The sequence below is a fragment of the Astatotilapia calliptera genome, chromosome 12 (genome assembly GCF_964374335.1).
Source record: "Astatotilapia calliptera chromosome 12, fAstCal68.1, whole genome shotgun sequence".
In the NCBI taxonomy this organism is placed as follows: Eukaryota; Metazoa; Chordata; class Actinopteri; order Cichliformes; family Cichlidae; genus Astatotilapia; species Astatotilapia calliptera.
The window spans coordinates 28,281,974-28,306,699 of record NC_137433.1 but is presented as its reverse complement, the minus strand read 5'-3'; the positions used below and the strand labels follow the sequence as shown (position 1 = coordinate 28,306,699).

General features: G+C 38.7%; 1 protein-coding gene across 15 annotated transcripts in view; it reads right to left on the bottom strand.

The window, feature by feature from the left end:
* Nucleotides 1–24,726, bottom strand: part of gpat2 (glycerol-3-phosphate acyltransferase 2, mitochondrial) — a 180,560-nt gene that overhangs the window by 113,433 nt on the left and 42,401 nt on the right. For 4 of the 15 annotated variants that reach the window (XM_026187656.2, XM_080308808.1, XM_080308810.1 and 1 more), the window contains exon 3: nucleotides 23,711–23,808. The exons of the other annotated variants lie outside the window; for them this stretch is intronic. The gene's annotated coding sequence lies outside the window, so the exon portion shown is untranslated. The remainder of the gene's footprint in view (nucleotides 1–23,710; nucleotides 23,809–24,726) is intronic. 15 annotated transcript variants of the gene reach the window in all.

Below are 24,726 nucleotides of genomic sequence, written 5' to 3'. Positions count from 1 at the left end.
GACCGGGGAGAGGGAGGGAAACAAAGACAGTGGGGAAGAGGAATAGTGATGATGGGCAAAGAAGGGGGGGGGGCAAAAAACATATTTTTATATATATATCACCTGGATCACCTGTTGAGAGAGAAAAAAAAAGAGAAAACATGCAAACAAAAACAGAAATATAATAAACACAACACCATCGCGATACTCTATGTGTATATAGCAGTAAATATTAAATATTGATTATTATGCAGCACGTAAGACTTACAGCACACAGTATGCTTTGAGGTTGGAGCCAAAAAGGGTGTAGTTTGTTTGTGTGAGCACTCGTGTGTACACCTGTGAGCGTGAGTGCGCTTGTATTTAAAAGATTCCTTCATGTAATGATCTGCTAGAGGGTGTGGGGAGCCATATCCCCGTCCTCCAGGGCATGGTATGGAGGAGATCCAGGCCCCAGACAACCAGAGGCCGTCAGAGCACAAGAGACCAAGGAAGACCAACAGAGGGGCAGCCGCACCACTATCCCGGAAAGAGCTGAGGAGAGCCCCAGATGAGGGGTCACTCAGCAGCTGCGGAGCAGAAGCCAGGGGGGGTTGCAGTGACGAGCCCATGAGTTCTGCCGGCAGCCAGCTGTGCCAGAGTGACCGAGCCCCAGGCTGAGAGGCTGAGGGCACCCCACCCCCGAAGGGGCCCGAGTGAGCTCCAGGCTCCAGGCCCCGACAAGCAGCCACCAGGAATGAGCTGGTGCGTACCTGGACGCCCATCCCCGGACACAAAAAACCCCACCAATGCACCGATGTCTGAGGGCGTCTGCCACTGGCAGGGGGAGTGGTGGTGGGAGATCGGTTCCATACCTTGGAGGGCCCCAACAGGCAACAGAGAACAGGGGTGTGTGAAGACTCCAAACCTCCCTCTGCCCGCTCATATGTAGTGTTGATGCATGTGTGTTCTAAGGTGCATTTAACACATATGTTTCACATATTGCTAATTCTGTTCATTCTAACCTGGCAGACAAGGCCGTGTCTGTCATATTAGATTTTCCCTTTTGTTCTTTTTTCCCCCCGTCGGCATAAGCTTGTCATATAATCAATCATTTATTGGGCAAAAACAGGAACACATAAGAGTCAACGGGATCTCCTGGTAACAACAACAGAATCAGTGTCACATGAAAATTAAATTGCAATGAATCAAAACGGTGAAGTCCTGAGAATAAGCCCTGACAGGAAACCCTGTCGATCTCACTAATGAACTCAAAACAAACAGCACACAGACGAGCCTGTTTTGACAGATTATCATGGTGACAAATCCTTTCACAGCAACACTCATAATATATTTTAAAGACAGCAATTTCAAAACGTGTTCTATCAAACTGAGACACAACGAAATGTTTTTAGACAGAATTAAAAAGCAGAGTGGGTGGACAGTCGCTTAACCCAAGGTGTGGGCATCCTTGCCACCCTCCTCTTCTGTTAGACCCCTCCCAGCACTTTGTCTTTGCTAAATGGAATTTTCCATGCATTTGTGCCCTCAAATGCTTGACCCCAGTCCACCGTTTTATCTTCGTCCAGCTAATGTATTAAAGGGCAAACATATACAATTTAGTCTTGATGAAAAATACAAGCTGTCAGAGCAATGGATGCCAATACGACTGCAGGGGTGGAGTGGATTTTACAAACAACTCCATTTAACTTGAACAAGCATCTGTGTCTCTGAACTTCCAATCCATTTATTCAAAGACCTCCTCTGACCCTGTCTGTGGTGATAAAAAGACAAAATTAAAGCCAATGATCTACCTGTTGTTTACATTTCCTACAAACAAAACATTTTGTTACACAATAGTTTAATGGGAAGGGTTTATCCTGCAAAAAGCATCTGGGTTGAAAATGAACCCCCCACTCAACTCTGAATGTTAGTGTTGAAAGTATTTAAACACAACCCTATATATTACAACCATTATAAAATTATAGGATTTAAATATCAGAAAGCTTTAAAATGTTGGTTTTTTTGTTATTTATTCTCTCTAACACTGTGAAATATAACTTGCTCTAGAAAATGGGCACCTCTGGGGCTGACAAGTTAAGCCAACATGAAAGAGATAAAAAACCGCAGTAAGTCGGGTGGCCACTAGAGTCTGGCTCTTAGGGAAAGCTAATTCCCATATAGTCCCATGATAAAATGCCTTAACAGCATTAGTAATCAGGGACACAAACTGTTTTGGTATCTACAGATAATTTCTCCCTTCTTAATAACTGAATATTACATAACTCCTTCATTTGGATACTGTTGGTTTTAAAACGCTATCTAACAACCAGCTTCAGCTTCAGTGACGTGTACAACCAGTACACGTCACTGAATTGGACAATGTGACTGTGTTTAATGGAGTTACTTGACAAATAATGTGACTTGCAATGAGGTATGGACCATCTAAGAAGTCTTTGCTTAAGTCATGTGTTTCCATGTGCTCTTAATAGCAAATATGCCAAAGTCAGTCAACATGGTAGATATCAGATTAGATATTAGATTATCAACTGATATATGCACTCACTGGCCACTTGATTACTTACACCTTGCTAGTAACAGTTGGGATCCCCTTTTTACTTTCAGACCTGCTTTAATTCCTGTGACATAAATTTCAATTAGGTGCTGAAAATATTCTTCAGATTTTGATCCATGTTGACATGACAGCATCACACATTTGCTGAAGATTTGTCAGCCGCATACAAGGTGGGTATACTGTCGTTTTAAAGGGAAATATATAGTCAGCACCCATACTCAAGCAAAGTGTAGCACTTAAACAATGATCAGTTGGAACTAAGGGGACCAAAGTGTGCCAAGAAAAGATCCCCAACCATCAACAGTCTGATGTGTTGATGTACGGCAAAATGGATCCTTGCTTTTATATTGTTTCCCTACCATCAACATTGTAGTAGGTAATGACTCATCAGACCAAGGAACATTTTTACAGTCTTCTACTGTCCAATTTTGGTGAGCCCGTGTGAACTGTATCCTCAATGCCCTGTTCTCAGCTGACAGGAGTTGCACCTGGTATGGTCTATCTGCTTCAAGGTTCAGAGATTCTCTTCTGCATGCCTTGGTTGTAACAAGTGGTTAACTGAGATACTGTTACCTTCCTATATCAGCTTTACCATTCTAACATCAACAAGACATTTTCACTCAGAAAACAGCAGCTTACTGGATATTTTCTCTTTTTTTAAATATTCTTTGTAAACCCTACATACTGTACAACCAGAGCTAATCGTTTGGGAAAATGCCAGTAGATCAGCAGTTTAGAGATACGTTTAGAAATACTTACACAAACCCATCAGACAACAACCATGCCTTATTAAAAGGCCTTTAAATCACTTTTCTTTCCCATTCAAATGCTCAGTTTGAACCTCACTCTGTCTACATGTCTAAATTTAGTGAGTTGATGCCACATGATTAGTTGATTAGATATTTGTGTTGAAGAGTAGTTGAACAAGTATACAAATAAAGTTTCCTGAAAAATTTGCCAATCAGTATAAGCTGAAATACAGGCGTATCCATCTTCTCTAACAGCTTCCAGTTTTTCCCCTTCAATCAACCCCTTTGTTTAGGTTTTACTGATTTTTCTTAAGACAAATCAGGAATATATTTGAAGAACACTTGTAAGGAGGCTTCTAACACATTAACTGATAAAGTTGCCTTCACCTTGTATAACAAATACTTGTCTTACTTTAGAGGCACAATTGGACTGACAACATTTTATCTTTGTGTTATAGGCCTTCTATGTTTTAACTCCATTCTGAATGGATTTAAATTTTTAAAATTTCATAGCATTAATAGTTTTTACATTTTATTCATAGACAAATGAATAAAATGTAGTTTCATTTTTAAATGTATTGTTCAAATAATAAACAAACATGACCTTGTTTACTACTCTGATTTAAATTTAGCCTCACCGATTTTGCTCAGCAGCTGAAAATACATGATAAATAAGCCAAAATGTGTGGAACGCTTTGGGTTGTTTACTAAAAGAAACCCACCATATATATATCAGTGTATTAAGTGGGAGCTGCCAGAAACTGTTTTAGCCGTGTCAGCTTATGTCTTTTATTAAGCTGTCATTTTGGTGTTTGGCTGCAACATCTGAGCAAATTCTACCAAGTCGACACTATTTTAAGACCTGGTGTTGTAAGCCTGGTATCTTATTGGCTGGATATCTCGGTATCCCAAAGCGTTTTAACAGTTGTCAACATTGGCACACTTTGAAATTTTGATAGGCAAAAAAACCAAAACAAAAAAACAGTGTCATCCAGATCATTTGAGGGATAGCCATCAGGCCTTAGAAGCAGGTGTTGCACTGAATTACCAAAAAGCAAAAACTTTTCTTTTTTTTTTTTTTTAAAGTCAGATATATTTAAACTAATTTTGTGGTAATTTGTTTTCCTTTTGGATTTTTTCAAGGTAATTCATGCTTTAATGTTAAAACGTTCTTGTGGTTGCTATGCCGAATGTCAGTTTTGGAAAGCCTGGAGTATTACATGTCATTCCTCTGGAACACCTATGAAAAGCAATGACATTTGCCAGAATGACACAATGCCTTTAAGACTCAACATCCGTCGTATTTTCAAATTTTTTAGTCTTTGGTTTTGTCATCTAACTAGCAAAGACGTTAGGAGTACCAGCTTCTAAAACACTGGCTATAATGGCCATTAAAGTAAAAAATGATTACCATGTCTAATAAGAAGCTGTACCTGTCTATACTTATCTGGGTTTGCTTTCTGCTAGTTGTTCATATTCTAGAGTCTCCCTATAAATTATACAGGCCTAGAGACCAGTCGGTTACCCTCTGGCAGCCTCTGGTTGCTTAGGAAGAATGCAAATTCAGCTGTTTGCTGGAAGATGATGACTGGTGTTGAGTAAAATCAGTTGCAAAGACAGCGCTGCACTAAACACCTTTTTTAAACATTTTTTTTAATTTACAACAAATTTTTTTGTACATTACGTAAATCCTAGAAGTTGACCCTGATTTAACATGAAAAAGGTCGACTCATCAAAAAACAGTATTCTCTGAACTGTAGTAAAATTTAAAGCTGCTACTGGAAAGAGAAAACTTTAAAGTAAAAACTGCCTGTTGCAAAGAGCATATTTCAAATGGTGAAACTTTTACTGTAAAGGCAAATGATTTCTATTTCTAGTTTGCACTTTTCAGTCTTATTTGGCAAGCAGCTGACAAGTGTTTGCAGAACAGCCGTGTCTTCAATGCAACCTTCAGGCAACTATAACAACCTGGTAGTAACCAAAGCAGTATATACACCGCCAATTAATACCAATTTTATGCAAGCAACCTGTAGAAACCAATCACCTGGTGATTGTTTGGTGGGTTTACTGGTCGGTCAGGGAACACCCATTTTCCCCTAATGACAAGCATCTGACAGATGGTGACTAACTAGTGTCTAGGGCTGTTACTGAGCCCTACATTGATAAGATAATTAGAAAATCTGTAAACTTCTTTTCTATGATATAGGCCTATCTGTTCAATATTTTCAGCAGTCTAAACAGATGTTTCCCAATTTTATATAATCAAAAGGCTTCTCTGTAGTGATCATTTCTATTGACTTGGCAAAACCATAAAGTAAAATATACTTTCTTCTGCTTGAAGTTGTTGACAGCAGCAGATAAATTATGTGTTTGATTATGTGCGCGGATATGTTCCAAAATATTTTCCATAGTAAAGGTTACACGATATTATAATAATAATAATAATAATAATAATATCATCATCTATTAGGACCATTTATTATCGTTGTTGTTTTATATTGTTATGATGTGTTTTATTTATCCCCTACCCACTCATTAGTCTACTTTCTTGCCATTTTTTTAAGTCTGCCAGCAAAGTTTAAACCAAATATTAAACAAAAATGTTTTGTTGCTTTTTGAGCATCTGAGCCAAACATTTTTGTTTAATATTTGTGTTTGTGCTTTCCTCTTCTCGTTGTATATTGCTATATTTTATACCACATTTATTTATTTTGTTGCTTAACTTTATTAGAAGACTTTACAATGTTGCATGATGTACTGTACTGCGTATTATCTGGGAAATTGTGTCATTTCACAGTGACGATGACTTGATGCTGAAATAACTGTTGTTCATCTGCCATGAAATAGACTATTATTTGGCAATTATTATTATTATGCAATCTTTCTTATTGGACATCAATTTTTTCCATTTATTTTTATTTGTTCCAAGATGAGGCATGCTCTAGTTTCACAAAGAAAGTAAATCTAGCCTAGGTAGGTATTTAAATATATTATTAGCCTTTTATTTTCTTTATTTTTGACACCTTTTATTTTTGACACTTTGGCCATCACAAGGCAAGCAAAACCAAGTTCTGGTATATTCAGGAGAAAGCGTTGCTCAGCCAGTAGCTCTGATTGTGGGCAACCAAGACCAAAGCAAACAAAATGAATAAATGGTACCGCCAATTGAAGATGCTCCCTTGTCCTCAAACACAGAGTCAGAGACAGAGACGCAGTGTTTGAGAAAATGTGTCTTAGCTGTTCCGATACTCATGACACACAAGGGATCACACTAAGGGTTTTTGCTTAGGCAGCAGTTGTCCATCTTCTCTTCTGGATCGCCTGGAGCATCCTTTAGGTGCCTTCCCAGCTTTGACAAATGTCTAAATAACCACATTTATTCTGCCACATTCAGTTGAGACCGAAGAAGTCATTTGGATGAGTGATGAGACATTTCTCCCAAAAACGCTACGTCCAGATGAACAGAATCAACTATTTAATTACAACGTTTTTTGTGAAACACCTCTCTTTGCAATTGATGTCACACAGAGATTACCAGCAACCAATCACTGAATAGTTGGAGAATATACATTTCCCCCCCACAATCAGGGGTCGGTCTCTAGGCCTACTAAGACTGAAACCTTAGTAGTTTTTTATAAAGTATATTTTGTTTTAATATTATGTCTGTTTTAAGATATTCTGATTAATTAGAAAACTTAAACACTCTGTTTATAAAACAAAATATTATCATTAACCAATTTTTGGGGGGGACAGCCACATATTGTGACTGATCTTTCTTCTTGATGTCATACATCCAAATCAAAATCTCACAATACATGAATATTTATGTTATTCCACCAATTTCAGCCTGAGCTACTCTGTTTAAAAAGATAAAACACTACAATGCACCCAGGCTATAACATTTCATTTGACCACAGAATCATAAATATTGGAGCAGATATCTGGAACTTATTGAACATGAATAAAATCGAATACAAAGATGTTGCCAGTAACACATAATAACATGCTGTGAGGATTATTTTCATTGCTGGTCTTAATGATCTAATTTTCTGCCTGTCACAAATCATCAGAGTCACTAAATAAAAGGCTAACCTTGTTTCTCTGTCCATGAATTCTAAATGACACAGGGATTTGGCCTGCGGAGAAAAAAAAGTATCTGCTGATTAATGAAAACTTAGATTATAAAGACTATTGTGTAATAACTTCTACTGAACTCTCAGTGAACTCACAGCAACTGACAAAGTGTTGAGGGGCACCTCAAATAAAGCACCTTATTCCTCAGAATCACCACCTGAAAGGGCAGTCACATCTGTCAAAAACCATAAATTAATATCGGACTGAACAGAAACATTAACTTTTTGGAACATCTACAAAAGGCAAATAAATATGAGAAACAGATACTGACACAGAAGTGCTTAATATGGAGCAGAGCTGTCTGATTTGCTGCCAAGCAGTCAACGAGACGTTTTGGAAAAAAAAGGGAAAAATGAGAAAATGTTGTGCTGCCTTGTAACATCGTCAGTGATGGAGGTAAAAGCTCAATCATGATTCTAAGCAAAGTAATTATCTAAAGAGGATTCTGAAGTTTTCAAGTTTTCCACATTTTGTTTTGACTGATCCTAAAATGCACAGTGAGTTTATTGTTTTCTCATCATTATTAATATTCCACAATGACGGAGGAAAAACAGGCTTTTGTAGTGTTACACAATTACTGACAATAAAACACTGGCTTGTCTTATTTAACCCTTACATACTGTTCATATAGTATGGTTCAGGTTAAACTGGGCCAAGAATTCCGTCATAAGGAGCGTCTACAACAAATTTTAAGATACTGATTAATTTATTACGTATAAACAACCTATTAATCTTTCATTAATATTTAAAAGAGCAGGTGGAGTGTATTTTTTTAAGATTTAAAAATCTCATTTTTGGAGAAAAACATCCAACATCACACAAAAAAAACTTTTTTGTGTTTACTTTTCTTCATGCTGAACTCTGCTCATTGCTCTCTTTTATGTTCAGGTCCAACCAATCAGCCTTCTACCTACACGTAGCTTCATCTCAATCAGGCTACACACGATTGGTTTTTTTGGAGGAGACATGGCTACATTAGTTGCACAGTCCACATCCTTCACTCTGCATAGGCAAACAAACACAAAATAGGTACCATGAACTCTGCTTTATATGCTATATTAGCTCTGGTGCATCCTTATACCATGGTTCCCTAAAACACTCTAAAACTTCAAGTGCACTTACAAACAAGCACTTATACAAGGTCTTGGCAGAAGAAGTATTTTATAGAATACAAGGCCATAGTAAGCAAAGTTGTTTTTGTCTCTAATTTACAAAATTAGCCGCATGTTACAGTCAACAAAAATAAATAAAACAAGCAATGGGAAAATGCTTCCTGAGGTCACAACTCAAGTATTAACCATGTGGTTGTTGCCCCATAGGCTTCTGCACAGTTAGAGTTCTTTAGCCAACCAGAGGAGCCTCCAACTGCTGGTTAGTAAAAAAGAATACACATTTAAAATACTTCAAAACTGCCCTCATCTTTCAGACCCAGAAGCTTTGTTCTTTTATTTACAGTCCAGTGGCCACACAGAGGCCACAGCATCATGCTGTGGTAGTTATTTTCTGCAACAGGGACTAGATGAAGGGAAAGACAGATAGAGAAAAATAATCTCAGTGTTCTCAGTGAAAACCTTTTCCAGTCCTCTCAAGACTTAAGATTTAACATTACAATATTTATAATTACTTTTTTGTTGGACTTTGTTAGGAACAGTTTATTACACAAAATAAACTAAAGAAAATATCTTCTATTTGCTTGTTTAAATTAGGTGATTAGCTGATATTTTCTACATTAATAATTATAACAAATGAAAATTGCTCTCATATGAGTTTGTAAAGCTGGATCACTTTCTGATCAGGCAGGTGGCTGAAAAAGTGAAGAAAAGACAATTAGGAGATGTATAAAGAAGAGAAAGAGCGCCACTAGTGCCAGATAGTCCAGATGGGAAACAAGGTAATTAGTAGCACAGGGAAGGCCAGGAACATCCATGTGTGTGTGCGTGTGTGCGCGTTGTGTGTGGGGTAGCTCTCACTCTGCCCAGGAGTCACGGTGCACGGCAACGGACGGGATCCAACAGAGAACAATGGAAAGTCACACACATCAAACAAACTGTCAAGCTCAAGACAAGAGTTTGAGGGGAAATTTTCACAGTGCAATTAATTAGGACAGGAGGGAAATGGTAATAGCCTGGCATCAATGCATGCATTTAAACGAATCAGCTTCCATTGTTTGAAGGTGGATGGTTGAGTCAGTTCATGTATGCTCCTACAAAATGCACCTTTTCATATCTTGACACTTAAAAGTATCATAAGATTGATAGAAATTGCTACACAGTATGTAATAACTAATCTGATATTGTCAAAAAAAATTGTCATATTTGCACATGTACAACAACCTATAAGTACGACTGTACATCCACTAAGTACTTGTTACCACCTGTAAGAGTAAAGTGTTTACTTTGCATTAGACTTCATTACATTAGTACCAAAAATATAAATGATATGAAATACAAATAGTATATGATATCTTAAGAGGCATTTGTTTTTATTACTCATCAAAACAGGAGCATCACACAAAGTAGCGCACTCACTCCAGCCCCTCAACAGCTCTCAACACAAACTGACCATTAAAAGCTTTGCAAAGGGGATATTTACATATTGCATTGAACTATATGACACAGAAATTCACTCAGCATTATACAGTCTAATGCAGTGAATATGTTTATTTTGATTACAGAGGCCCACGCTAGTTAATTCTTTTTGAATTCTTCTGGGGAATGGGAACAACACGGCCCATTTTAATTACTCAATCAGACAAGTGATTTGCTTAATTATGGATTCCGAGTTTAGGGAGTTGTTTAATTGCTATGAGCACAGGTTAACAGTAGTGCTTTTCAGCTTTTAGATGAGAGCAGGGAGGACAAAGGGTGATCAAAGCTCCACATGGTGGACAAATAAAGACTTTTCAGAAAGATGAACACAAAGTATCATAATAACCTCTTCCACACTGCACTACAGCCCACTAGTCATGCTTTCATCACCCTGATCCTCTTTCTCTCCCACTAATGCTTAAATGTGCCTGGAGAAAACTGTGATAAATCTGCTGATGCCTGTGCCTCTACTCATCTCAGTGATGATGACACTACTCCCATTGCCATTGCAAAGTGCTACAAAGTAAATATGAAGAGGAAGCTCAGCTGATGTATGACAAAGCAGCACTTTTTGAACTGGAGAGGGACAGGAAGGGAGGGAAATAAGAGACAGAAAAAAAATGCATTTGGTGAGTAAGGGATAAGCAATTTGGAGAAATATGATAGTGAGAGAGAGGGTAAAGCAGATCAGAACAACAGCACTGCCATCTCTTTTCTATCAGAACAGCCACACAAAGAAATGTCTGACCTCTGGACCAACTACGGCGCAACTTCACATAGCTCCTTGATGTTTTCCACTACTCCAGTGCTTCACTTTCCTCTTTGAATAGAAAATCTGCACCTTATTGTCTTAGACTGACTGTGCCAACTATGGCACAAAACAGCTTTTCCACTTGAATTCAACACCTTAACTACAGAGGATCCGAAAGTGTGACAGAGGCAAAATTCTGGGTATTACTTTCTGGTCTTACTTTATTGCCTCACAGTCAATTTTAACTGCTGGAACTGCATTTCCAACTATCTACAACAGAGGAGTAAAGTGCAAAGCTAGCCTGGCAACATATTTAGAAAGTCAGCAATTATGAAAAAAACAGTGCCAAGGTTGAATAGGTTTCCTTCGGAAGGAAAAAAAATGAAGTAGACAGACATACACTTGGGTGTTTCCCCAGTCGAAAAATCTATAATGAATACGGTATATTACCAAAAGTATCCACTCATCCATCCAGATTACTGAATTCAGATGTTCAAGTCACTCCAATGTTAGTATTCATCTAGACATTGAAAACTCAATGGCCAAATGAACAGAATCAGCAGAATTCAGAATTCTGGGATTCCCTTACCTGGATGATTGAGTATGCATCAACACACATAAGAATCACCAGTTAACCTAAAATTCATGTCTCTGGACCTTCTGTCTGTGAGGTAACAGTGCTAACCACTGCACCACTGTGCTCCCTAAAATGATAAAAATTTGAATTCAAAATGAAGTGTACATATCCTAGCTTGCTGTGCATACACACATACAAGCAAACATTTGTACATTCATACAAAACATTCAAACCATGAGCAAAATTAAAGGGCACCTGCCAATAAAAGTAAAAAGTCGCCATTTCTTTTAGCAAAATGCCACAAAAAAAAAATCTAAACATTTACAACAAATAAAATATTCAGCTGACATGATGGAATGAGCTTGAACTCTTGGCTAATGTCTTAACCTCAAAAGGATTATGGTCTAATTAGCTAGGTTTACATCTTGTTTAGCATAATACACTAATCATTTTATAAATAACTTGTAATTAGAGTCAAAAGGGGGGATAAAAGAGGATGTGCTTAGGGTGGGCCTAGCTTGTGATTGACAGGTCTCTTCCTTATCAGCTTGCAGTGAATTCTCACTCAAGTGAAGGCTTCATAACAGGTCAGCACAATCACATCTGTCGATGTCCATCTTTTACATACAGCCTATGTATCGAATAAGTTAAAGTTCTGTTCTGTGATTTCCACTCTAGTTACATATAAAAGGGTCACTCAAAGGTAAAGTTAGAATTAACATAGATGTCTTACTTATGTCTCTCACATAGTGTGCAGCCTCATTTTGGATGCTGCCGTTTGCTGTTCTCCCACTTAACAAAGATGTTGAATTCCTTGGAGCAAAGCTGCCCATAGATTTTCATGGTAGGTGGTTTTCAGTTAGAAAAAAGTAGCTTAAGGCATATGCAAAAAAGAAATCACTAAATGTAGTGACAGAGATGTCTGGCACCCAAGCTGAGATGGTCTACGTTTCCACATTAAAAATAAATACAATAAAACACCAAATACCCATTTCTTAACGAGCTTCTTCTTATGAAATTATTACCCTGGAGAGAGACACACACTGAGTCAATCAATACATTGCAGTTTTTTCTAAATAGGACATTTTGTACTAATCACAAGAATTACTATTTGGTGTGTTCCAGCATTCACTGTTTTTGAAGTGCTTACTAACCTTATTTATAGGTTATGTTTTAGGGAGTGCGCTAATCATGCACATTGCCGGATCACCTGCTTTCATGCTCCATTTTAGCTCCTCTATCTCTTTAAGGTTCTCCTCTTAAAAAGCCCAGTGTAGCTACTGGCTAAAAACACAGGAGCTCAATGATAACCTTCTGAAACAGGCTTGGTATGTAAACCTAGAAAGGAGAGATTCATGAGAAGTCACTACAATACACATGCACTAATAATTAGCATTCAGTTTTACATCACAGGTCCAAACTGTCGGCATTCAGTCAGAGCTAATACTAATGTTAACCACTTCAGGCATACTGTTAATATGTCCTGTTTCTTCTAAGATTCCTTCAATTATCATTTTACACATATACATTAGGTTTGGTCCAATCATCCTATCGCCCGCTGTAGCATCACCATAACCATGATAATGATATTAATTTAATAACTCAATAGGGAAATTAGCTAAAAATCACCCTGTCTGACAAGCCTTCGCCAATCACTTTGACCATTGTCAATTTCTAATGTCCTCATCTATTAGCATGACCCTTGTATACCCTAGCAACAGGTGTTAATGGCGACTGTGGCTGTCGCACATGTGGCAGCACAAAGAAGACAAGATGGTAGTGTTAGTGTTATATTAGCTTTGTTTTGCACAGAGACTAAACAGACAGGTATTCACCTATTGTGGGCTCTTCATTTTTGTCAAATCCTGCAAGTGCATCAACACATATTTAATCTTGTAACAGTTGGAGGATTTGGCATGGTTCGCTGAGGCACAGTTGAGATATTTTAGAGTTTAGAACAAGAAATAATAGTTGGCTGTGATACAGATGGTTTCATCTGAAGTAAGTTTTTGTTTGACAGCTAGCTGCTTGGCAGTGTGTTATATAGTGAGGTATAGAACTGAAGCATTGCAGGTGGCTAAAACAGCAGGGTTTTATTGGTGGACACATTAAATCCTTTTATCGGTGGACTTTGCAAAATTTTATATGCAAACAAAGCAAAAATCTAAAAAGCATAATGTGTGTAAATTATGTGTTTTGAATGGGAAAGCACAGGATGAGTCTTTGCAGTGACATTTTGATTTTTTGGGGGTCCCGGGAGGAATAATGGTGTGCAGGATAAACGGTCGTGGCAGGTTAAAGGTGAGAAAATATATGAGGAATATAAAGGAGAGGTGGATGAAGAGCAAAGCAGGAAAATACAGAGTCTTGCTGTGTCACAGAGAGATAGAGGGATAAAGGTCTTCATCTGCCCAGTAGGGGAAGAGAGGGGGAGCTGTGAGATCAGCAAGGTTTCTGTCGATTAAAAAAAAAAAAAAAAATCAGAAGAGGTCATTTCCACCACTCTGAACGCGGACCCCACAGGCAAGGTCTTTCAACTCTGCAGAGCAGCTCACAGAAAGGGACCAAATCTGAACAACCAAAAAATAAATAAATAAATTCGACAGCATCAACTCTTTTGGTGCACTACAATCATAATACATCAACTAAAAGATACTTTAAACTGCCAGGGAAGTGAAATACGAATGAGCGAATAGCCAATTGAGATAACTTTTTGATTGGCTGGGACAGATTTTCTAGTTTCCTGGAATATATACACTTCCTCAAGCCTAGTAGAAAATCCTGACATATGGACAGGTACATTAATCTCAAATAACTACAGGGCAAGGCAAGTTTTTTAAAGTAGGAGAAATTGAGGAAGATAAATGATACAGAGGAGATGGAACAACATTAAACAGGCAGAAGAAGACACAGAAAAGCACACAGGGAAGATGTGAAGAGTGAGGGGATGAAGATAAATGTGATAGGGTGGTGGGAGGAAACCCAAGTGAGGGAGAAAGAGCCGTTTCCAGTTCAAACAAACTGATACATTGCGAGATGTGAGAAGGCTGCTGTGTTTACTCTAAAAAGGAAAGTGAGATGAACAAATGCAAAGTGGAGAGGTAAGAAGTAAAGGGGTAAAGGGAAGCAAAAATAGCCAGAAAAGGAGGAAAGGTTAAAGCTGACACCTTGGCTAGCTGTGGAAGATTGAGGAGGAGTGATTTGAGGAAAGAATGGAAATAAAGAAAGAATGAGGAGTTGAGATAGTGTTGAAGAAAGGCATGTTATGTTGGAGATGGAGAGAGAAAATGACAGGCACGAAGACACGGTGGGTAATATGAATTCATGTAGGCAGCTGATGGACAGTTGAATGTCAGGTTGGCAGTCATTTTTGTAAACAGCGACACTGAGTGTCCTCATCTCATCACACTGCTATGGCTGGAAGGAAAAAAACAAGCAAACGATGGGAAGAGAGATGAAAGAGGCGCATAGTGTGTGTTTGACTGAATCAAAGACAGACGAGGAGTGACTGACTCAGTCACATTTGAGGTCATACAGATTATAAACGCTAGAGATCAGAAACAGCAGAATCTCAAAGGCCAACAGACCAGAGTATAAATGAATTTGAGACGCCAGGAAAGGCGCTGTGTCAATATTCAGCTCTCTTAATGTTGTTAACACCTAAGCCCATGAGGCTCACTGGCAGAAACAAAGAACACATTTACATGAAATCTAATATCATAAAGCTTGTTATGAACTTAGAACAGTCCTGTTTCCAGTGATTCTGTTTATATGCTTCAAATTTTCAGAATTAGGGACTATATTTAAAGCACATACGATGAACATGTGTCACAATGTATCGTGTCTTTTGGAGCAGCAGATGTCTGCCCCCCTCCCTGACCCTGGTTCTGCCGTAGGTTTCTTCTTGTTGGAAGCGAGTTTTTCCTTCCCACTGTCGCAAAGTGCTTGCTTTTATGGGATCGTCTGAATGTTGGGGTTTTCTCTGTTATTGTAAGGTCTTTGCCATACAATATAAAGCATCATCATTGTAAAACGTATAAAGTTCAATTTGAGGACTGTTTAGTGGACAATGTCAAAAACAGTCTAAACAAGGGAATTTAAAACAATTAATGACATTCTTTAAAAATTAATCATAATTTAAATGCTGCTCAACTGTTTGGCGCCTCATATCGTGCACTGTGAATACTGCGCATTATACTCTCCCCAGCCACCTCCTTTAGCTCGTTCAGGGGAACACAGAGGTATTCCCAGACTAGCTGGAAGATGGTATCTCTCTAGTGTATCGTGGATCTATCCCGGGGTCTCCTTCTGATGGGACATATCCGGAACACCTCACCCAGGGACAGCTCAACTGGCTCCTTTTGACGTAGCGGAGAAGCAGCTCTACTCTGAGCTTCTCCCAAATAACTGAACCCGTCCCCCTTTCGGAGAAAGCTCATTTCGGCTATTACGTCTGCGAACTAATTCTTTCACCTTCAAAATAACGTACAATAATAGATTAACGTTTTTTGGCACTTTTCAATAACTGTGTCGGGACTGCATCTCCATCTAGTAGCAGATGGCTGCATATCATTTAGGACTATAGATGGCACGATACCACTTTTTTATGTCCGATACCGATATCATAAATTTTGATATCTGCCGATACCGATATGAATCCGATATAGTGTGTGTTTTTAATCAATAAAACTGTTTTTTTTTATATCTTGCTGCATTTTGTATAAGTTCATACTCAAGTTTAAATAAACAACAATACTAAAGCTATTCTGTTATACCTGTATGTAAAAAGTACAACAAAATATTTCATAGTAATAGCAATACTGATCAATTTAATAAACTTAAACCTACTCCATCCTCCCTATTCTGGTATTTTAAAGAGTACTTAGTGGAAATATTAAGCAACCTAACTAATAGGGTTCCAAACTCCCAGCACCTCATGAGCACTCCCACCTCATGATGCTTAATCGACGTAATCAACTTTAATTTGATGCAGTGTGGGGAAAAAATGCATAGAAATCAATTATTTTTCAAGAATAATTAAATAGATTCAACATCTTTCTTCTACAGAATTGCAGACTGCACAGATGGTATCTTCCCAAAGAAAAATGTAGTATAGCTTACTAGGGCATATTAGACTTAATAGTTAATATATACAGTAATGGACTTCTATTCATTTTACATCAGATTAAAACTTTGGGTGTAAGATTCAGATAATTATTTATTAAAAGCTAGACATTTTAAATGAGAATAAGAAAGAAAAGTATGTCTTTGTGCCCCCTTTTCCCTGTTAATGCCCTATCGCCCCCCTGGCTAAACTTTGCTAGATCCGCCCCTGCACAGTTAACAGCCGTCAGCTGCGTAGAAAAGGATCCTGGTGTAGAAAGTAATATTAAATAAATTCTAACAACAGCTTATCAAGCTTAAACGTGCTGCTGTTGTTCAGCCGCTGGTTTCCTCTTTCTGGTGCAAAGTGATCCAAAAACAAAGAAGAGAGACAGACTCGCAACAGAAAAGCCGATCAGCTGATCATTAATCAGTTTCACGATTGAAGTAGCAGCAGGAGAGGGAGGGAGAGAGAAGAGGCAGTCGCTCCATATATCGGTTGTTAAGCTTAGCGTGGGAATGCTTTACAAACATTCAGAGATAAACTTATACACTTGCTTTACTTCTCTCTGGGATAACTTCAGAGATGAAATGCTGGTTTGGTAGTGAGGCTACAAATACACACAGCCGCTCTATCACGTGAGGCATACTGCTCCGACATGCTACGGTTATGAGCCGAGTTGCGCCGTGTTGCAAGTTTTGTGAGGTGCTTTTCTGATATTTAATGGATCGGATTACATTTTTTATTTCTCTCCGATATCCGATCCAGTAATTTAGGTCAGTATCGGACCGATACCGATACGTAATATCGGATCGGTCCATCTCTATTTAGGACACAACAATTTGCCGGCATTCGGTATCCATTATGTTAACAATTAGAATATTTGTTGGCTACCCGCACACATTCCAAGACCTGGTGCTACACAAATAAAATGCAATTTAATGTAAATTGAATTATCAGTACTTGCACAGAGAACATGATAAAGAGAAGAACCTGTGAGCTGTGTTCAGGGCTATTTTGATCAATAATTATATTGTAAATCTTGATTATTTAACACAAAAGTAACTTCGCAAACAAGAATTTACTGAACTCGAACTTTTAATTTTATTCAAATGATGAACTCTGAGGACTTTTTTCAAAGCTCATCCTGCAAGGGGAGCCACTGGTCCCTGACAGGTTGCAGCCATCTCCAGCATGGGAGTCACCAAGATACAGAGGTGGCAGCTGACTTGGGCTCCTCAGGAGACTGCACATTAGCCCCGGGCAAGACAGAGTTAGCGCGACAAAAAACTGTCGTGTGCTGCCGAATGCATACCAGGTGACAGACCCTGATCTCATACCTAGTGATCTGTAGGCAAAGGGAGCTGCAGGCAACCATTAATAGTCCTTTCACAGGTTCACCTTTGAAAACCTTGGGAGTTGTGCTTACTCTAGAAAAATCTTGTTGGCCAAAGGTTCTCTTTTAGTCATCTTGGCTTGCTTTTGGAGGGGTGAAAGCACACTGTCTTAAAGCAAAGGGATGTGCCTGATCTATAACACGAGAAACAAAACAACTGTCGCAGCTCTAATTAACAGGCTAATGACATAATCTTGGCAGTAATCAGAGTTTTTCAAACATAGGAATTTTTTCACTAGCATTCATTGTTTAAAAACATGGGGTGCGATAAACGTTAAGGGTAGCTTAACTATTGAATATTTTGGTTATTAATTTGTTGGGAATTCTAGCATTCACTTTTCACACTCAAGTTCACCTAACTTGCCAACTTATCAACTGCCACTAGATTTACTAGACTTTTAGTGCATTGTAAGTGTCTTTTTTCCATTAAAAAAGCATCTTGATGAAAATCTATGAACAGAACTGCTTTGCAATAAAGTCTTGCTTTCCTGCAGCTTTCCTGCTCTCTCTCTCACACTGCTGTGTGACAGAGAGTAAGTGGTGCACTGAAAGAGAAAAAAAAGTAAGACTTTCTACTCCTAACTTTCTCTTCGAGTCATCATTTCACATCCAAATGGAGCTAAAAAATCCCTGCACATATGTCTGGAAGTCTTGTGTATGGGTATTTTGCCATGCTTATAAAACCAGACTCTTGTTGGTTGACCAAATTGAGAGCTAAGGCGGAAATACCCAGTGTCAGCCTTAAGCTTGAGAGGTTGGTGTTTAAAAGCCTAAAACTGTAGTGTAAAGACAGATCAAGGGTATATTTGTCCAGGAATGTATTCAGCCTGAGGTCCTAAAACGGCAGCCTGCTGGGTTCACCCTTTTCCTCCTTGCTGCCAAGCTCTGCAGCAGAGTGGGAGAAATCTGTGGGAGTGACCTTTGGTAAAGCAAAGCACTTCACTCCCTGTCTGAGTGTGTAAAGGTTTTATGTTAAGGTCAAGTGATTGAGACTCATATCAGCTGGGTCCTACTGGCAGGGGGTGGGAGGACTATACCCCTAGAAAAAAGATCCGAAAAGGAGGACAAATAGATTTTCATGTGTAAATTTTTTTCTGAGATTATGTTTTGTTTCCTATTTTTTTCTTGCGAGACAAAACCGAAACAAATATCAGAGCTGCATAAGTGTAACTCTGTCCAAACAGCAGAAGACAGAAAGAGAGAGGAAGCTGATCTCTTCACTTCCAGCATGAAGTGAAAGTATCATAGGCTTCATCATCAGGACATAACGGTATCACAGCAAAGTCACAACATTTGATGTTTTTTTTTTTTCCCCCTTTCTTTTTAAAAATGTATATAGTTAAGCTAATTTTTTAGGGCACTCTTTTAAATGTGTAAAAAGGCTAATAACAAAAGAAAGCTAATAATATACATTAGAAAGATGAAGGGTCCATTTTATGCCACTTAACAGTGAAGGTCAAATGCAACATTTCTTGTTACACGCCTGATGATGGACAGATGTACGGATGGAAAGATCTAGAGCTTGTAACATGTATCCTAAGTCTTATGTTACCATCATTATCAAATCCCTTAATGCTTACACGTGGCGGGTCACTTGTCTAAACTGTATTTATTACATAGACAAACGCAGCCAAACAATAATGCAATCAAGAACAACCCAATTCTCCAATATTTTTTATGTTTGTTATTTTAACTTGATTTCAATATCTCTCAAAACTATCGATTTACACCATGCATGTGTGTGGACTGTGGCAGAAGGCCGGAAAACATGTGAGAATACATTCAGACACAGAGAGAACGATCTACACAAATAAAGGTCCCTGCTGGGAGGTGACAAAACCAACCACCACACTGCCTGTCTCTCAAAACTATGTCTGTATCATTACTGAACCACAAAGGGGAGGCAGTTTGACATTTTCAAGTTAAAAATTCATAGAAACAAGTCAAAGACAGGTAAATATATCTGTTTTTTGCATGTTAATCTACAAGTTTTGAGATTTTAGGTAACGGGTTAAGGATTAAATTGAAATTAAAATGAAAAATGTAGGATTTTTTTAAATGCTGAAAACACAAGCTTTACTTGCTGCAACAGTTTGCCTACTTTTCCTTTTTGTTAATTAAAAGGTTTAACTAGTTTTCTGTCTGGACTTTGACCAATGCTCAAATTCCTGCACTGTCAGGTTAAAACACCAACAATAGTCTCATTGAAAAGGTGAATGTCTCCAATATAAAGGGATTTGAATAACAGCTCAAAATATGGCAGTCTCCTCCAAAGGGAAATCCCCAGGGAAGATTATACAGAGCATTTCATTTTACAATCCATCTATATGCACACCAAGCTCAAGCTGAATGACCTATTAAGGTGTGACACAGCACCTTTAAATGCAACAGGACAGTCCTGTTCCCCATTACCTGCTCCTGAATCAAGAAGCACACTGTGCCATTCTTCAAAGCTTTAAAGTCTTCAAAGAGAGAGGACGAACAATGGAAACTGGAGTGCAAAAAGAAAGAACATGACTAAGGGAGAGGAAAGACAAATGGAAGACGAAGGACTAAAATCTTGTCTTTTAAAGGATAGTCTTCTGAAACAGCTGTGACATTTCAAAAGGCCAGACTTCCTGAGAGGCACTGACTTTTCTTCTATTAGAGTAGGACACTCCATGATTACACATATCAATAACATCTGAACACAGGCCCTGTCCTTTGTATAAGACAAGTTCCACAACCAAAAGATCATATCAGTTGTTTGTCCCCAGCATTTGAAATGACCCATGAAAGTATTTTTTAAAAATATGTAGGATTGGTTCCACTTTAAAAGAGGGACAACGTCACCAGGCCTGACTAGTACTGAACAAGTTTTCAGTTGCAACAAATGACAACGACGACGACGACAACAACAAAAAGGAAAAAGATGATGGTTTAAAACATTCACAATGTAGAAACATGTTAAACTCTATTTTCTAGGATAACAGGGTGACATGGACATAAGGACCAATGATTTATGGGGTTGCTTTCCAGTGGAGAACAATATTATGTAATATAAGCCACGTAATGTGAATCTTTCTCTTACTGTGTGTGAGTGTAAAAAAGAAACCAAAAGATAACAATGCTCTGTCTCCAGTCTTTCTGCAGCCCTCTTTAAAGGATCTGCTGGTCAGTCAATTGACATAACCTGATTACAAGCAACAAACAGGATGTCTCTTTGCAGGCATTTAACTGAAATTTAAGCAATAACTGATACAAACATGCAAACATGTGTGTGAGTTCAAGTTTCAAGCAGCCAACCAAACATATCGTATTTCCCGGACTACAAAGCGCACCTGAATATTAGCCGCACAAGCTAAAATCAGGGGAAAATCCTGTTTTGTACATACATTAGCCGCACCTGACCAAAAGCCGCAGGTGTTTCAATGTTGACTTATCATATGTAAAAGAATATACACAAAGGGAATTGTCAGGAAAGAGATGGCTGTTTGGAGACACACCCCTTTTATTAATATTTTGAAAAACAAGTTATGGGTACATATTTGCATAACTTTTTAGGTATATGTACAAGTAGTGGTAATTACAAGTAGGACACATGTACTGTGCTTCATAAATGAGTAACAAATGTAGTACATAACAATAACCTGCAGCACACCAGAAAAATAGATTCAGACTACCTTTTAGGCTCAGGTGCAGTGACACAGCTTTAACAAGAAGAAAAGTCAGTCATTCACCACCATCTTTCTCTTCTTCCTGCGCACTAAAACCACCAAAGTCCTCTTCTCCAGTGTCGGATATGAACAGGTTCAGGGTGGCTTCGTCATCCACTCTCAGCTTCTTTCCTTCGTTGTCACTTTCAAAACCAAAGAAATCCTCGTTGTCAGTGTCGGAGTCGAACACCCTCAGAAGGGCCGTGGCGGTGTCTTCCTCTCCATCATGCAACAGTCCAGCCCTTTGAAATCCGTTGGTGATCGTGGATGTTTTCACACTTTTCCACGCTGTCAGAATCCACCGGTGGAATTGAGTATAACTTGCTTTTCGCAAGTTTATCGCCGCTCGTCATCCACGACTCCCGCTGAACACATAGCGCTACTTTGAAGTTTGTTTTTCGCGCTACTTGTACGGCACTATGTTGCCTGGCGGATGGACGTGTGACCAACATACCACTCTTGAACCCCGATACTGTGTGTCTGATCACATGCCCTTCCGCCAGGCAACGTAGTGCCGTACAACAGCGGAACAAACAAAACAAATCGTCTTACGATATGACAAAAATCATGGACAATCCATAGAAAAGCCGCACCTGACTAAAAGCCGCAGGGTTCAAAGCTGGTGCAAAAAGTAGCGGCTTATAGCCCGACAATTACGGTAATACAGACAGAAAAATAAACTTGCTTGAAAGTTTTTCATTGAACAGTGCAAACTGTTTTTTAGTGGATTTCTTCCTGTTTTTATTTTTTAGAATTTGTTTCAGGGCGGCGGGGTGGGGGTAATCGTTAGTTTTTAGAGTAAGACAATATTTTTTTACAACCTCATACACATTTATGGTGGGAATTTTATTGAAAGTAAATGAACTAAACTGTAATGTATCCTAAGAGCTGTTTAATTAGGATGCAGAGATAACATAAAGCCTTGTTCATATCTTTAACCCAATAATTCAAATGCAGCAACTATAACAGTTTTAGTTTCTTACTAAAAGCTTCTTTTTTTTAAGTCAAATTCAAGCACCTTGTTATTTACCTTTAAAGAAATTTCAAATTCATTTTTAAAGAAACAGACTTCAAACCAGCTGTTAAATCTGTCCACCAATCATCTGGTCATTTTAACTGGACTAATTATATAGTGTTATTTAATGCTGTTTAAGGAGACATTGTAGAGACATTGGATGGAGTTGTGGTGCGGGGGTTAGCATTGTGGCCTCACAGCAAAAAGGTTCCTGGGTGGGGACTTTCAGTGCCAAGTGTGCAAATTCTTCATGCCTCTGTGGGTTTCCCCCAGGTACTTTCACTTCCTCCCAAAGTCTAAAGACACACATGTTAGGTTAACCGGTGATTTAAAATTATCCAGGGATGATATTGATAAAGTGTATTGCATGAAGCAACTGTATGATGTACGATATAGTTAAATATGACTTGTAGTTAAGACACTTCGAGTGCTCAATAAGACTTTCTAGTCTGGCAATAAAGATAACCATGTTCTCTCTGAATTACACATATGATAAAGGGTTTTTTTGAGTGATAAATGAAGAATGATTTACCGAACATGATGAATGAGTTTAACTTCACTTTTTCAGAGAGCTCTACTTCAACCTCGAAAGAGGATACAAGTACCATTGCAGCATCACTAAAATGCCATAAATTGTGCAGCATGAGGTCAAAAGTATTTTTGGAAAAAGTGGCTTTTCACCAGATATTCTAAGACAGAGAAAGAAACAAAAAATGCCATTTATAGACTGTTTGTTTGGTAAAATGTAAAATAGAAAACAAACAGGCCGCCCTGGGAGAGAGGCTGTTTATCTCCAACATATGTCTGTCTTTCTCTTTCTCCCTCTGACTCCATCTATGTGTCATTGAGTAATCACACTTTAACCTGTCCAGTTAACCTGATTTGGCCTTCATGTGCCAATTGGCATGGCATAAAGGAACCGAGCACCTCTTCCTGTTGCACATCATGCTGCATCAGTGACTCAGCATGTCCTGAGTCAATTAACCTTCCCTTTGAACAGGTGTGCAAATCATTTCTACGGGAAATCTCTCCTGTTTGCTCACAGTGAGTTCACAACACACCCAACAATGTCATACTGTAGGCAACATTAGGGAGTGCTCACACTTGGCAACGGATATCATGTCTGAGCACCTCTGACCCCCAAAATCCACACAAAATCATTGCGTACCATGGCCTGGCCTCTTGAGGTGGTGGGCTTGGTTCAGTTGGATTCATGATCAGTAAACATGTTACTGAACTACAGTGCTTTTTCAACAACAGCTCTCTCTGGTAACAAAAAAAAGAAAGAAAAAAATCACTGGGTTAATTAACAGATAGATAAGAGGACACCGTGTTATTGTTTCCAAAATCGCACACAAAACACATTAAATCATGAATACTCTACATGGCAGAGAGAAGAGATGCTGAGCCAAACTGAAGCACTCAGATCTTTAAATACAATGTGTGCAGGCCAGTGGGCGAGAGGGAAAGGGGAACAATCGTTCTCAGCAAAGGTACAAGGCAATTATGCCCAATCTGATAATACCCTTAAATACCATCCACACATAAAGCGATTTGCTCATTGCTAGTGGTGCAACGGATCAAAACTCTCACGGTTCGGATCGGATCACGGTTTTAAGTCACGGATCGGATCAATATTCAGATCAGCAAATAAAAGAAAAAGACAAAGATTTTAACATTTACGTATTAACTTATTTAAGTATTTTTCGCCTATTAAAAACATTCAACTTATATTAGCAACACGTCTGCAAGATACTCTCCCCTCAGTAATTCATAGAGATCAAAACTGTTTTATATTGGGGCGTCAAGGTCTACATAATGTAAGAAGAGTCTTTAACATTATAGACGGACTAAACAATTCTTCAGAGAGGGCCTTTCTCTCACTGGATGCTGAAAAAGCATTCGATAGGGTCGAGTGACCTTATCTTTTTGATGTTCTGACTAGATTTGGTTATCGAGATGTGTTTCGAAGATGGATACAATTATTTATATTTATTTAAAAAAAACACCCAGCGCGCCCCTGCGGGCGGTTTATCCTTCAAGCTCGGGTCCTCTACCAGAGGCCTGGGAGCTTGAGGGTCCTGCGCAGTATCTTAGCTGTTCCCAGGACTGCGCTCTTCTGGACAGAGATCTCCGATGTTATTCCCGGGATCTGCTGGAGCCACTCGCCTAGCTTGGGAGTCA